At 46.7% G+C, this 11,921-nt stretch overlaps 1 protein-coding gene across 2 annotated transcripts in view; it reads right to left on the reverse strand.

Moving 5' to 3' along the window:
• LOC119174354 (beta-1,4-N-acetylgalactosaminyltransferase bre-4) overlaps positions 1-11,608 on the reverse strand; it is a 168,943-nt gene extending 157,335 nt beyond the window's left edge. Inside the window, exon 1 of one of the 2 annotated variants that reach the window (XM_037425220.2) lies at positions 11,386-11,608. The gene's annotated coding sequence lies outside the window, so the exon portion shown is untranslated. Of the gene's footprint in view, positions 1-11,110 lie in introns of both variants that reach the window. The other variant, XM_037425221.2, reaches the window with a different exon arrangement.
• Positions 11,609-11,921: the final 313 nt, after the last annotated feature.

Consider the following 11,921-nt stretch of genomic DNA (forward strand, 5'->3'; position numbering starts at 1 on the left):
TCAGCAGTTGCGCATAAGAGAAAAAAAAAATGCCCCAGCCAGAGACGTCATTCATTGCATCGAAGCCATTAATTCATTTACTTCTACCTGCGTTCAAACATATCTCACCCCATGCGTGAACTAAGGCACTGACTAACGGAGACCGCAAGAGACAGGCGCTAAATATACAACAGTTTATTTTTAATCAGCAAAGCCACAATTAACTTAGTCACTGGGCCAACGCTATAGCCCCTTCTACAATCACTCCCAATTTATGTGCAGTTTCTCTCTCTCTCTCACGACGAATTTCTAATACACCACGCTTACTTATGATGTCAGACTTCGTCCGCCTTCAGCAACTCCTGGCCATTGGAGAACCATCTCTCTCGAGACAGCTCATAAGGAGGTATTAAGCACATTGAGTTTACTGCATCCAATTATTTTCGGACCTCCACGACGACCCTGCTCTTATCAACACCGTTTTCCTTCGGTGGAATAAGCGGGCGGCAAAGAAATCATCTCTGCGACGACGAATAGAGACAGAACATCAATCACAGGAAAAAGTCAATCACTGAAGTCGATCACTGTAAAATGGCTCTGAACATCATACCGTACTATGAGGGCAATAATGAAGCACAGCGGAATGAATGAGCAGCCGAGAACAAAAGAATAGCGAGTACCGGCCGCGTCAACGCTGCACGCAGTTCATACTAGCTTAACGCCAAAACCTGTCACTTTTACGAACGATAACAATGAACTTTCGAAGAAAAATGCTCCCACGCCTGGAGCGACATTTACGTGAAAAAGTTTATTTCAGAGACTCCGCTAATTACTTCGCGCCCGTTGAATACAAAGCGCGCCGCACCAGCGGAATTCTACACTTCGCTCCGCACGTAAATCACCGACACAATAACGCGCAAGCACCTTGCAGAGGACTCCATTTTATATCGCACACGAGATTCCGTGAAATTGGCGCGGCGCAAGAGACGAACACGACTGTAGATATAACTTCACGCCTTTAAAAGTATAACAGCGAAACTGTGTCACGTAAAAGAATGCTTAACGTAAGGAGCGGTTTACTCGCGCGTAAATCGCGTTTCTATTAAAAAAAAATACTCTGAGGGCGTTCCCCTATGGGAAACGGAGCAGGTGAAGCTTTGCGTGTGCGCACATGAAGGACTAATTTCTTTATCTTTCTTTAATTTTCTCGTAAACACTTTCTCCTGCTATCTTTTTTTCTAATTCTCTCTTTTTCTTTGTATATTTCTTTCTGATTACGCAACGTTTCACCCTATATGTTTTCTTTAAGATTTGATTGATCGATATGTGGGGTTTCACGTCCCAAAACCACCATACAATTATGAGAGACGCCGTAGTGGAGGGCTCCCCGAATTTCGACCACCTGGGGTTCTTTAACGTGCACCCAAATCTGGGCACACGGGCTTACGGTATTTTTTCCTCCATCGAGAATGCAGCCGTAGCAGCCGTGATTAGATCACGAGACCTGCATGCGGGTTAGCAGCCGAGTACCTTAGCCACTCGACCATCGCGGTGGGGCTGTTTTTTTTTTCAATGCCGTGAATTAGAGCTCCATGCACGTGCTCAGCAGAGCAGCAACGTTTCAGTTATTAAGAGGCAACAAACATGGTTGTGCGCTAATGTCAAAACACAATGAAGCGTGAGAACGTTAAATTACTTCACCTAAAGAAAATATCACATTTCTATATCATAAACGGCTGGTCGTCGACAAGCCCACAACCGAGAGTTGACCGGTTATTAGGAGCGCAGCTCCTTAGGCTCGCACTCCGCCGTCGAAGCTCCCTGCACCGGGCAAGCGCGCCGAGCAAAACAACGGCTGAGCGCTCCCGGCAGGTGGCTCACGCTGCGCCGCGTGCTCATTCGCTCAGTCATTCCCGACAGCCAGCGCAGCAGACGCTCTCCCCACCCGCTCCCTATCCTACGGCCGTCATGAAAGCCACCAGCGAGATCAGGCGCACGGTCGTTCGCTTCCCGTTTCCAGGGAGCTTCACTCGATTGCACACTGCACCAAGCTGTACGTTTGCACGTTGGCAATACAACTTGCTTTGTCTCGAAACTCGACGGGCACGTTGCGGCTTGAAGAGATTATTACAAATTTGTCGTGAATTCGTCAAGCCTCAGATAGCCTTGCAGCACAGATGCCGTAGGCTAATTCGAAATGCTCAGCCTTCAGAGAGACGTGTACCTCGGGAATTTTTCGTCGTTGATTTTCTTGGCACGATTTGTAGTAATGCTATGTAGAAAAATAAAGCTCTCCCAGCCTTATACTAGAAACGCTACAATGATACAAAGCTTTTTGAACACCTCTTTAGTCCCTATACAGCTGTAACAACGGCAAAAACATGGGAGGCCTTCCCGAGTATCAGCCTTCGCTACTTTGTCGCGGCTGCAGCTGCGCACACCGGAAACAAGCCGGTTCCAAGTTGCGCTAAACAAATATAAGTGCAATTCTAGAGGGCCGCGTACTCAGCGATATCAGTGCACGCGAAAGCACGAGAAGGTCGAAATTTCCGCAGCTCTCCGGCGCCCCCCCCCCCCTTTTTTTTATTGCGACATAGGCTTGCCCTTCAGACACGTGCGTATATGTGTACAAAATGTGAGCCGTTATGCCGATGTTGTGTGTGTAGATGTGCGTCGTTAGGCCGATGTTGTGTGGTGAAGTAGCATCTTGTGGAATGTATCATGTATCCAGCAGTAGTAACTGATTGTGTCGTTGTAGCGAAGGCCGGCTTGCAGTAGGTGACGGGAGCGTTCCGAGTAACCCTTGGCATGTCCATCTAAGGTGGTTTGCACCTGCTTGCATCACTACAGCACGCGTGTGCTGCCAGAAAACATTTTTACGGGCACGGAGCGAGCTTGGGGGCCGAGGTCGAAGGCGAAAACCAGAAAGGTCTATAATTGAGGGTAGTGTGCCTGCAGCGGTCAGCAGCAATATTGTGTAGGTTCGCAGCAGGACCGCATATCCAGTGCACCTTCACGCAAATAGCTGTATTTGCGGTCCTTCATAATCATACCGTGAATTTCGGGCGTAAAACCCATATTATCGCTAGAAAAAACTCTCGAAACATTTGGAAACTTCTGATATTAACGAAAAAAAAACAACCAATTTGACGTGCACGGCACTTGGCGATCGACGGAGCCTTGCACAGCTGCATTTCCTGCGGCTGTATGTCGCAGAAGCACACCACGATAACGACTCACGCTATCGTATAGGGTACATCTGTTCAATCCTTACCACCTGTAATTGCTTTAAGCACACCTAAATACGTAAATGGTTACCGTTGGATTGAGACACCATCAAAATGCGGCCGGAAATCGAAGTACGCGGCCCCGACTTATGCTGTGTAATATACCTTATAGTTCCCAAGTTGTCACGGCGGGTAACCGCCGTGACAACTTGGTATACGGCGGGTAACCGCTAAATAGTTATCGAATATACCTGCCTACCAGACAAGAACTCCAAATCTTCAAAAAAGACAATTATTTGAATAAGCGATTTCGTTTCAACACAGCGTTTTTTTTATCTGTTCGAACTGAGCTTTTCTTCGCAAGCTCTCTGCCGTATTGGCCAATAGCTATCGCATATCGGATGAATCGTGATTTACTGACGCCCACTATTATACGAACAGCTATAACATATTGGCTCTAGTCAATGTGATTGACCTTAAAGACGAACTCAGGAGATTTTTCTTTGTTTTCGCGGTCAATGGGTTTCAATGAAATTCACTGGATATGTTCTTTGGCACAGTTTCGTCATTTATGCCAAACTACATGCTTCAGAAATGTGCTCATTGTTTGCAAATGAATTTGAAAGATTGCCTCAAAATAACCTTAATGAAAAGCAGCAGCTAATAAGTCAAGAAAAGAATCGAATACGTTAATTGTTTTTTGATTGTATTGTGGTATAGTTGTGATAGAAATGTGAAACTGGACGAAAAGACAACTTGCCACCACCTTAGGTGACTAATATAGAGCATTCCCGAGTATAACAGACTTCTCTCTTGTCTCACGAGTCTTTCGTTCGTGTCACGATGACTTTCCTCAATTAACGAAGTTTATATGGACAACCCTGACAGCTCATCAGGAAAAGAGAAGGGCGTACTTGCGAAAGCAGTTAGCCTCTCCAGAGCGGGTGATATACGAACACGAGAATTTAATTACCCATTCAGTCACGAGAGAAGGCGCGTGTGTTTCAACTGCTACCGAAGGGCGCTGCCTTCGTGGAAGAAAATTACGACCCGGCCAACAGGTGGAACCCGTCAAGAGCGGTTGTATACGAGGCTCGTGTGGAGTACAAGTGACTTTCACTCCCACTCTTTCTCAAAACGAAATGGAGTTAAGACATCCGCCACCAGTTGTACAGCCAACTGCGCTGGGACAAACGATATATGCAACTATAAAGAACAATGAGCTCAAGCGTAGCGCAATATTCTCGCACAGCTCTCGAACCATATCGATTATATATCGACTCACGCATGCCCTCTGGGATGCGCCGCTTCTTAACGTACGGCAGGTACTAGAAATCGGCGGCTGCGATGGCGTCAAAGTATCAGTTTGCGCAAGTAACCTGCCACAATGCCATAAACACGCGACTGCACGTCGTTTCGGCATGACGTGCCAGAATAATGAGATTGCGCGCGCGCGACATACCAACAACTGACGAACGCTTCGTTTACCGCGCTCGTGCTATACAACACGACTCCGTTTCAGTGATGTACTACGTCACTGCAGCCACTCGTATTGTTGATTGATTTGTGGGGTCTAACGTCCCAAAACCACCACATGATTATGAGAGACGCCGTAGTGGAGGGCTCCGGAAATTTCGACCAGCTGGGGTTCTTTAACGTGCACCCAAATCTGAGCACACGGGCCTACAACATTTCCGCCTCCATCGAAGCTGCAGCCGCCACAGCCGGGATTCAATCCCGCGACCTGCGAGTCAGCAGCCGAGTACCTTAGCCACTAGACCACCGCGGCGGGGCGGCAGTCACATTCCGATGGTGGCGAAGTGGTAGAGGTTGGTGTATACTGTTCGACGTCAGCGCAGGTTAAAAAAAAAAACACCAGATGGTCAAAATTTCTTGGGCCCCCACACAACGGCATCTACCATGACGATATCGTGGTTTTGGGACGTGAAACCCCCACACATTTTATTATTATTGTCATATTCTTGCAACATCAACAATAAGGAGTCAAAAAGAAAACATGCACGAAGCCAGCAATAAAACAAGCGAAAAGATTAACTTGGGCTACTTGGACTTAGCGCTCCAGAAGTAATAGTACACGCAAAAGAACTGCGCGAACGAAGAAAGGGTCCAACGTGGCGCTAAGTGTTACGTTAAGAATCATTGCTTTTTTGCCTCCCCATAATTAGGTGCCGTCTTTCGAACGAGAACAAGCGAGCAATCAAAAATAATTACAGAGCTGGTGACAGGTCAAGCTTGACTTATAAGGCATCATGATAAAGCTATCGGCCCTCGACGTCCATCCACGTCTTGGCGCATTTCCCTAAGACCCTACTGTCACTTTTACACTCGCTTTTGCCCCGTTCAGACGCTAATGTATTATGCAATGCCAGTAAATGTTTCAATTTGGCACAACATTATTTTAAGGCACTCGTGATTACAGTCCAGGAAAGAAAAATTAAGAAATAAGTTATATTTAAAAAGTTTCACTAAGTAATATTCATTACAGCATATTTAAACATTTAATTATACCACAGCTGGTCAACTTCGATTTTTCGCACAAAAAGAAGAAACTCTGAGGCTCAAAATGCACACGCAGTTAATTTTTGGACGTATTTCTATTGAGCAAACAAAAATATTTATTAGGATGGTCCTGGCCCGCAACGGGGTTTCTTCTGTACTATGGGATTTCAATTTGAGACCACCGGTGGCCGCTGATGATGATATAATAATGCTCAAGCGCTAGCGGGACGCCCAGGCTTTAGTGAACCTTTACTCGTTCAACACAATCAATCAATATATATATATATATATATATATATATATATATATATATATATATATATATATATATATATATATATATTGTTGTGACCGGCGCCGGAGCGGAAGAGGGAGCGGCGCTCCTTTAATCTTCAAACCAAACCGAACGACCGGCTGCCTACTGTTAGGACCGGCGCCAGGTCTGACAATGGATCGGCGTTCCTTTTGATGTTCTTTTTTAGTCGCCAAACGGGTTGGCGGCCTGTGTCCGCCATGTATTGTTCCCCCCTGGCCGGAGGGTGCGGCGTCTTGCCGCCACGACACCGTGAGCAGTTCGGGAGACCACAAGTGCAGCTTCTTCTTTGGAAGATGACGGCGGCGGCGGCGGCCGGAAATCGTCCCGCTAATTGAACGAGTCGTTCGGCGACCATTTGAAGCTTGTTTACGGCGGCCCTTTCGATGGATGCAGTCATCAACTTCAGACCCCTCGCCCAGCGACACCCCTTGACGAGGAGGAGCCACGTTCGTGCCACATGGCCGTGCAGTGACCACGCTTCAATTTTGAACGTTCACGTGGACCGTGCGTGCTCGTCACCCTCGCGGGTAATGTGTGATCCGTGGTTGGACGGTGCCCTCTGTACGCGGTCCCCGATCTAGGGATCTGGGGAGGACAGACCCTTTATAATGAGCCCCCACGGCTCATTCGGTGTGCTTTTTTTCGAGAAGAGACCCAGGCAGAACAGAGCAGAACCGAGCAGAACCATGTAGAACCAAGCACCATGGAGCGCTATGTTAGGAGTCATGTAGAGGCCTGCCACGTTTGAGGGCTCACCGTGTAGGGAGTTCGCAATGTATATATTGTAAATAAACCCTCTTCAAGTCTCTCTTCCTCCTGCCTCGACAACTTCATCCCGGACCTCCGGTGTCTGGAAACCCCGGTCGCAACAATATATATATATATATATATATATATATATATATATATATATATATATATGTTACAGTAATGTTCTTTACACTAGAACCACCGTAGTACCAGGTTCACTATCATCACCACACTTTTAGGAGGGCTCAATCAACTTTATTTTCTTCTTATTTTACACTAAACAGAAACAGGTGGACTAAAGGAAATTGCTCATCACAGCACGGCCGCTCCACTTCAAATGAACGAGCTTGCGCTGAAATTTTTCCACACTTGTTTCCCACTCTGAAACTATAAATGTGCTTTTTTTTCTCCCCTCTCTTCTTGTCTCCTCTGGCACAACGCAGAAGTTACTCATCCAGTAAGAATTGAAACAAAACAAAAAAAGGGGGAAAAAGTTTAGAGGAAGCACCGGCGATGTTCTCGCAAGTTTTTTTCCTCGCTCAGTAATTCAGCTGAATATATCTATACTAGAATTCGAAACACACGGCTTACTGATGAACATAACGATATCGTCTTTTTAGTTACAGCTACATTAACACGCGTATTTCAAGCAAGCATTTCATCAGACACATCTACGCCACGTGAACAGCGAAAACAATGACTACAATAGGTTCCAGATAATTGCCATCGAATTCGAGGATTAGATACAGTGATGTACAGGTTTCTTTTAACAAAATCGATCGATGATTGATATTTAAGTGGAGTTTAACGTCCCAAAACCACCATATTGATTATGAGAGACGTCGTAGCGGAGGGCTCCGGAGATTTTGACCACTAGGGGTTCTTTAACGTGCACCCAAATCTAAGCACACGGGCCTACAACATTTTCGCCTGCATCGAAAATGGAGCCGCCGCAGCCGGGATTCGATCACGCGACCGGCGGGTCAGCAGCCTAGTACCTTAGCCACCAGACCACCCCGTGGGGCTCTTAAAATCATTTGTTTTTAAGTTTTCAATATCAATAACCTGGCACACAAACACACTTCATCGCAAACTTTGGAAACAACGTTCACACGCTGCGGTAAGGATTTTTTTTTCCACGCTCACTTTCAGGCTTCTTACGGATACATAGAAGGATTGCGACACTTTAGACTAGGCCTCGTCAGCAATACTTAATCTAAATTAATAATCAACTATAAGCCACATCCTCGCAAGCTTCTAAATATTTCCCTGAATATAAGCAGACGGCTTGGCGAACGTTTCAGCGAGCGATCACAACTAGTCGCCAACGTCCTGATAAATTTTCCGTTTTGACGAGGCGCCCCACATATGATAAAAGATCACTGAAACGCAACTACACGTCTTCGCAGTTTTCGGGAACGCAAGCCGCAAGAATACGCCTAAGTCATTGTTCACACTCCTGATTGGTGGCATGTAGCCCAATCACTTCTCGTCACCTCTCGGCGTCTGAACCCCACTTTAGAGCAGAACTTGCCAACATTAACCTTATCTGACAGGGAAATGTATTCCAAGCTCCGACAAGCCCCGAGGTATTTGACTCAACCTGAACTAAAAGCTTCGCTAAAGTCTGCGTACGCGACAGAGGAAGGCATGTGACCGACATGCATAGGACGTGCCAACAGCTTTTAGTTTTGACAGAGCCTAGATCACGTTGGTTCATTCATCATATCTTTAAGAAGACAGCCAGACACCGCGCGTGATTGATGATCGTCATAAAAGCAATTCCACAAAGGCGAAATCATAGCACGACGCCATAAAGACTGGTTATTGTTACCTTTATGCTTCCTTTGTTATCCGACTTATTTGCTGTTACAGACAGTGCTAGCACGATCAGCGAACTGAAAAGCTCCGCATTTTTAATTTTTTTTTAAATCTCGACACCCTCCAACGCGCTTTGCTTTTTTATATATATAAAAAAGCAGGGCCTATACTTATCCTCTCAATAAAATACGACACTTTCAGGTCTGAAAAAACAAATATCAGTTTATTGTCGAAGTTTACAGTTGAACTTTCGTATACTGCGAACTATTAAACTGAATGAACAAACTTCGGCATATTGCACGCTAAGTAGAAATTAGACAATTACTCTTTTTAAATAAAGATAACAAACGGATAAATCAATTTCCCTTTGGAGTCGCGATTAGCCTCTTTGCCCCCAAGAGTCTATTACAGCTGGAATCTATTAGTACTGACATATAATACACGCAACTCAAGGCTTCCGAGGATGTGGTTGAAAAGGTCGGCTGTCAAGTCGGTTGGCATGCTCACTACTGAACGAAACGTAATTTTCCTTTACTGCTAACGACAATCATCAACCGCCTTAACAATAACAAAAGGCCACGAAAGTAAAATGTGGTGTAACTACCGGCATTCCAGCATTCGTGACGAATATTGTATGCACTCGCGGAATACAAACTCGTGCAAAATTTAACAATCCCGGCTTTCACAGAGATGCCGATCTTGCATCAGCATCCAAGGTCACTAGTTCAATGTATTCAAATCTGAAAGTTTAGAAGCAGGGCCGTAACTGTGGGGGGGGGGACGTCATGGGGGTTTTGACGTAATCTGAATTTTTATCATGATTTAACTTTCGGGTGAAACAAGTATCTACATGCATTTATACCGGCCACCAGTTGCCAAGGTTCACAGTTCCACACGTTCAACACGCTCCGAAAAAAAAAAAAATCAGTTTCTGGATACGGCCGTTTAGAAATGTTCTTTGCATCAGAGGACGATTATTTGGCGTCATCTGAGAGCACAGAACAGGGAAAATTGCGAAACACACGCACGGTAATACGAAAATAAACACGGAATAATCCTTTGGGCATGCTCGAAGAAGCCCAGCGAAAGCCGAATTCGCCGGCAACTGGCGCTTTTGTGACGCGCTCTTCACGCTTACGATTATTCGTAGGAAGAAAAGATGCGAGCGGTAATAATCGCTGCTCGGGCTATTCACGCAGAACGGGGGCAAGTGAAAGTCAAAGCCGTAGCACGGTCAAAAGTCATTGCGACAACACGAAAAGAGAGAAAAAAAAAGAAAAGTGGGCACGCGAGCAAAGACTAGCCTGTCTCGAACGTGCTATGCCTTCACGCAAAAGCCACAGAAACCAGCCCCTTTTCTAGGCCAACACGATCAATGGAGACAGAAAAGCCCGAAAGCAGAAGAACCAGTTCCGCAGACAGACCTAACACGTAAAGAAGCAAAAGCGCCTACACGGCACAAAAAAATTAGGCACGCAGCAACCGAAAGTAGCCGAGTTGCCAAAGCGTGACGGCGGTGATGCTTCTGAAACTGTCGCAATAAACTTTTCTCGGCAGCTGCTGTCGCCTTAGCGTATAGTACCTGTTGAAAATCCGTCGCGAATAAAATATTCAGTGCATGCGCGATTGCGTCACCTCATTTCTTTCAAACGCGAAGTACGAGAATTTGCGGAAGCCAACACGCAAACTTCATGCTGCCTTAGAAGTGTGGCAGCTTGGGCTAGTTGGTATGGCATGACGATAGTTATAGCGCGAGAACAAAACGACGACACAGAGACAAGAAGGGCATGACGATAGTTATAGCGCGAGAACAAAACGACGAAACAGAGACAAGAATCGTCTTTCGTATCCTTCTTGTCTCTGTGTCATCGTTTTGTTCTCGCGCTATAACTATCTTCATGCTGCCGGCACATTCTCAGGTCGAAGGGGGCTCTCCTAGTTTCGCGTTGCGTTTGCACTGGGGAAAAACAACACTACCACGCTGCCTCGCTCGCTCGAGCCGACAGCCTTGAAACCACGTGTTCCATCACTGTCGCGACAAACTCAAGGAAATGGAACGTCCCATTCAACCTGCCGTTTGACGCGTCGGGGCGGTTAGGCAACGGGTTTTCGAGTGAACATATGCGCGATAAAGTTATGTACTCCAAATACAAAGCGAGAAAGACGGCACATACGTTTTTTTTTGTGTTTTTTAGAGGAGCGCAGCTAGAGATCGTCAGTAAACCATCAGGGTGACGGTGCACTCCAGCTCGGAACTACATAGTGATATTTAAGAGTGGTATCACATTCCGAACTTAGTTACCGGCCAAGAAAACTTGTTTACTTTCCACCCGGTCGTAGAAGAGCAACGTCCGAAGAGCTTCAGTTTCGTAATAACGCCCCCCTCATCTCAAGCTTAGACGTTGATACGCACGCTTGCAAACAACACTCGAGAGGTGAAGTCGAGGCGTTAGATAAGTTTACAAACACGGAAAACGAAGATATTTCGCTGGCTTACCGAAAGCAGCCCGGCTACTTTCAAGACGGGTGCTAGGGGCCTGTAGGCTTAGGGGCAATCTTCGATAAACGTTCAAGAATGCCGCCGACGGGTTTCAACTCCGCGCCCTACGCAGCATTGTGTGCAGCCCAACGCAGGCAGCAGTGCACTCACACGTGAAAGCGCACGGTTGGGTCTCGCAAATGGAGGTCAGCCGCGAGTCGCTTCCTTCTCAACGCCGGCACGTCCCGATGATCATATGTCAAAACAGCAAACCACGAGTGTGTTCCTCTTACCCGAGCGACGGAGGCAGTGGAGCAAAAAATCCGCTTCTCTGTCGGCCTGTTCCTCACTGGGACGCCAGCGCTGTTCGCATACCGTCCCGGCGCGTACTCCACAGCGTCTCGCTCGTGACGTTCCCGCACGACCACACGCACAAATGCCAAGCCAACTGCGGCGACCAAGGAGGCCCGAACGCAGCGAACTTCTCTGATTTTTCCCGTCACCATGCGCATTCATCGACGGAGCACGGCGGAGAAGCCAGCAGTGTTGCCATCTGGTGCGAAGAACGCGGAAGTGGTATGCGGTGCCGCCATCTAGCCGACAACAGTGAAACCGGTTTCTCGTTGCTACTTGTGCTCCTTGAGATTAAGCAATGAACGTCTCGGAGGCCTGCTCAATGCGCTATTTTTGAAGTTATGACAGCGAGAGCCACTGTAGTGGCACATTTGTTCAACCCGAGGCCTGCGCAGGCCCACCTTATGAAACCCGGGCCCAATCATGGCCCATGTTACTAAGCCTGGGCTCGGATATTCAATACTAAACTTATCTA

This window comes from Rhipicephalus microplus, unplaced genomic scaffold (genome assembly GCF_043290135.1).
Source record: "Rhipicephalus microplus isolate Deutch F79 unplaced genomic scaffold, USDA_Rmic scaffold_63, whole genome shotgun sequence".
In the NCBI taxonomy this organism is placed as follows: domain Eukaryota; kingdom Metazoa; phylum Arthropoda; class Arachnida; order Ixodida; family Ixodidae; genus Rhipicephalus; species Rhipicephalus microplus.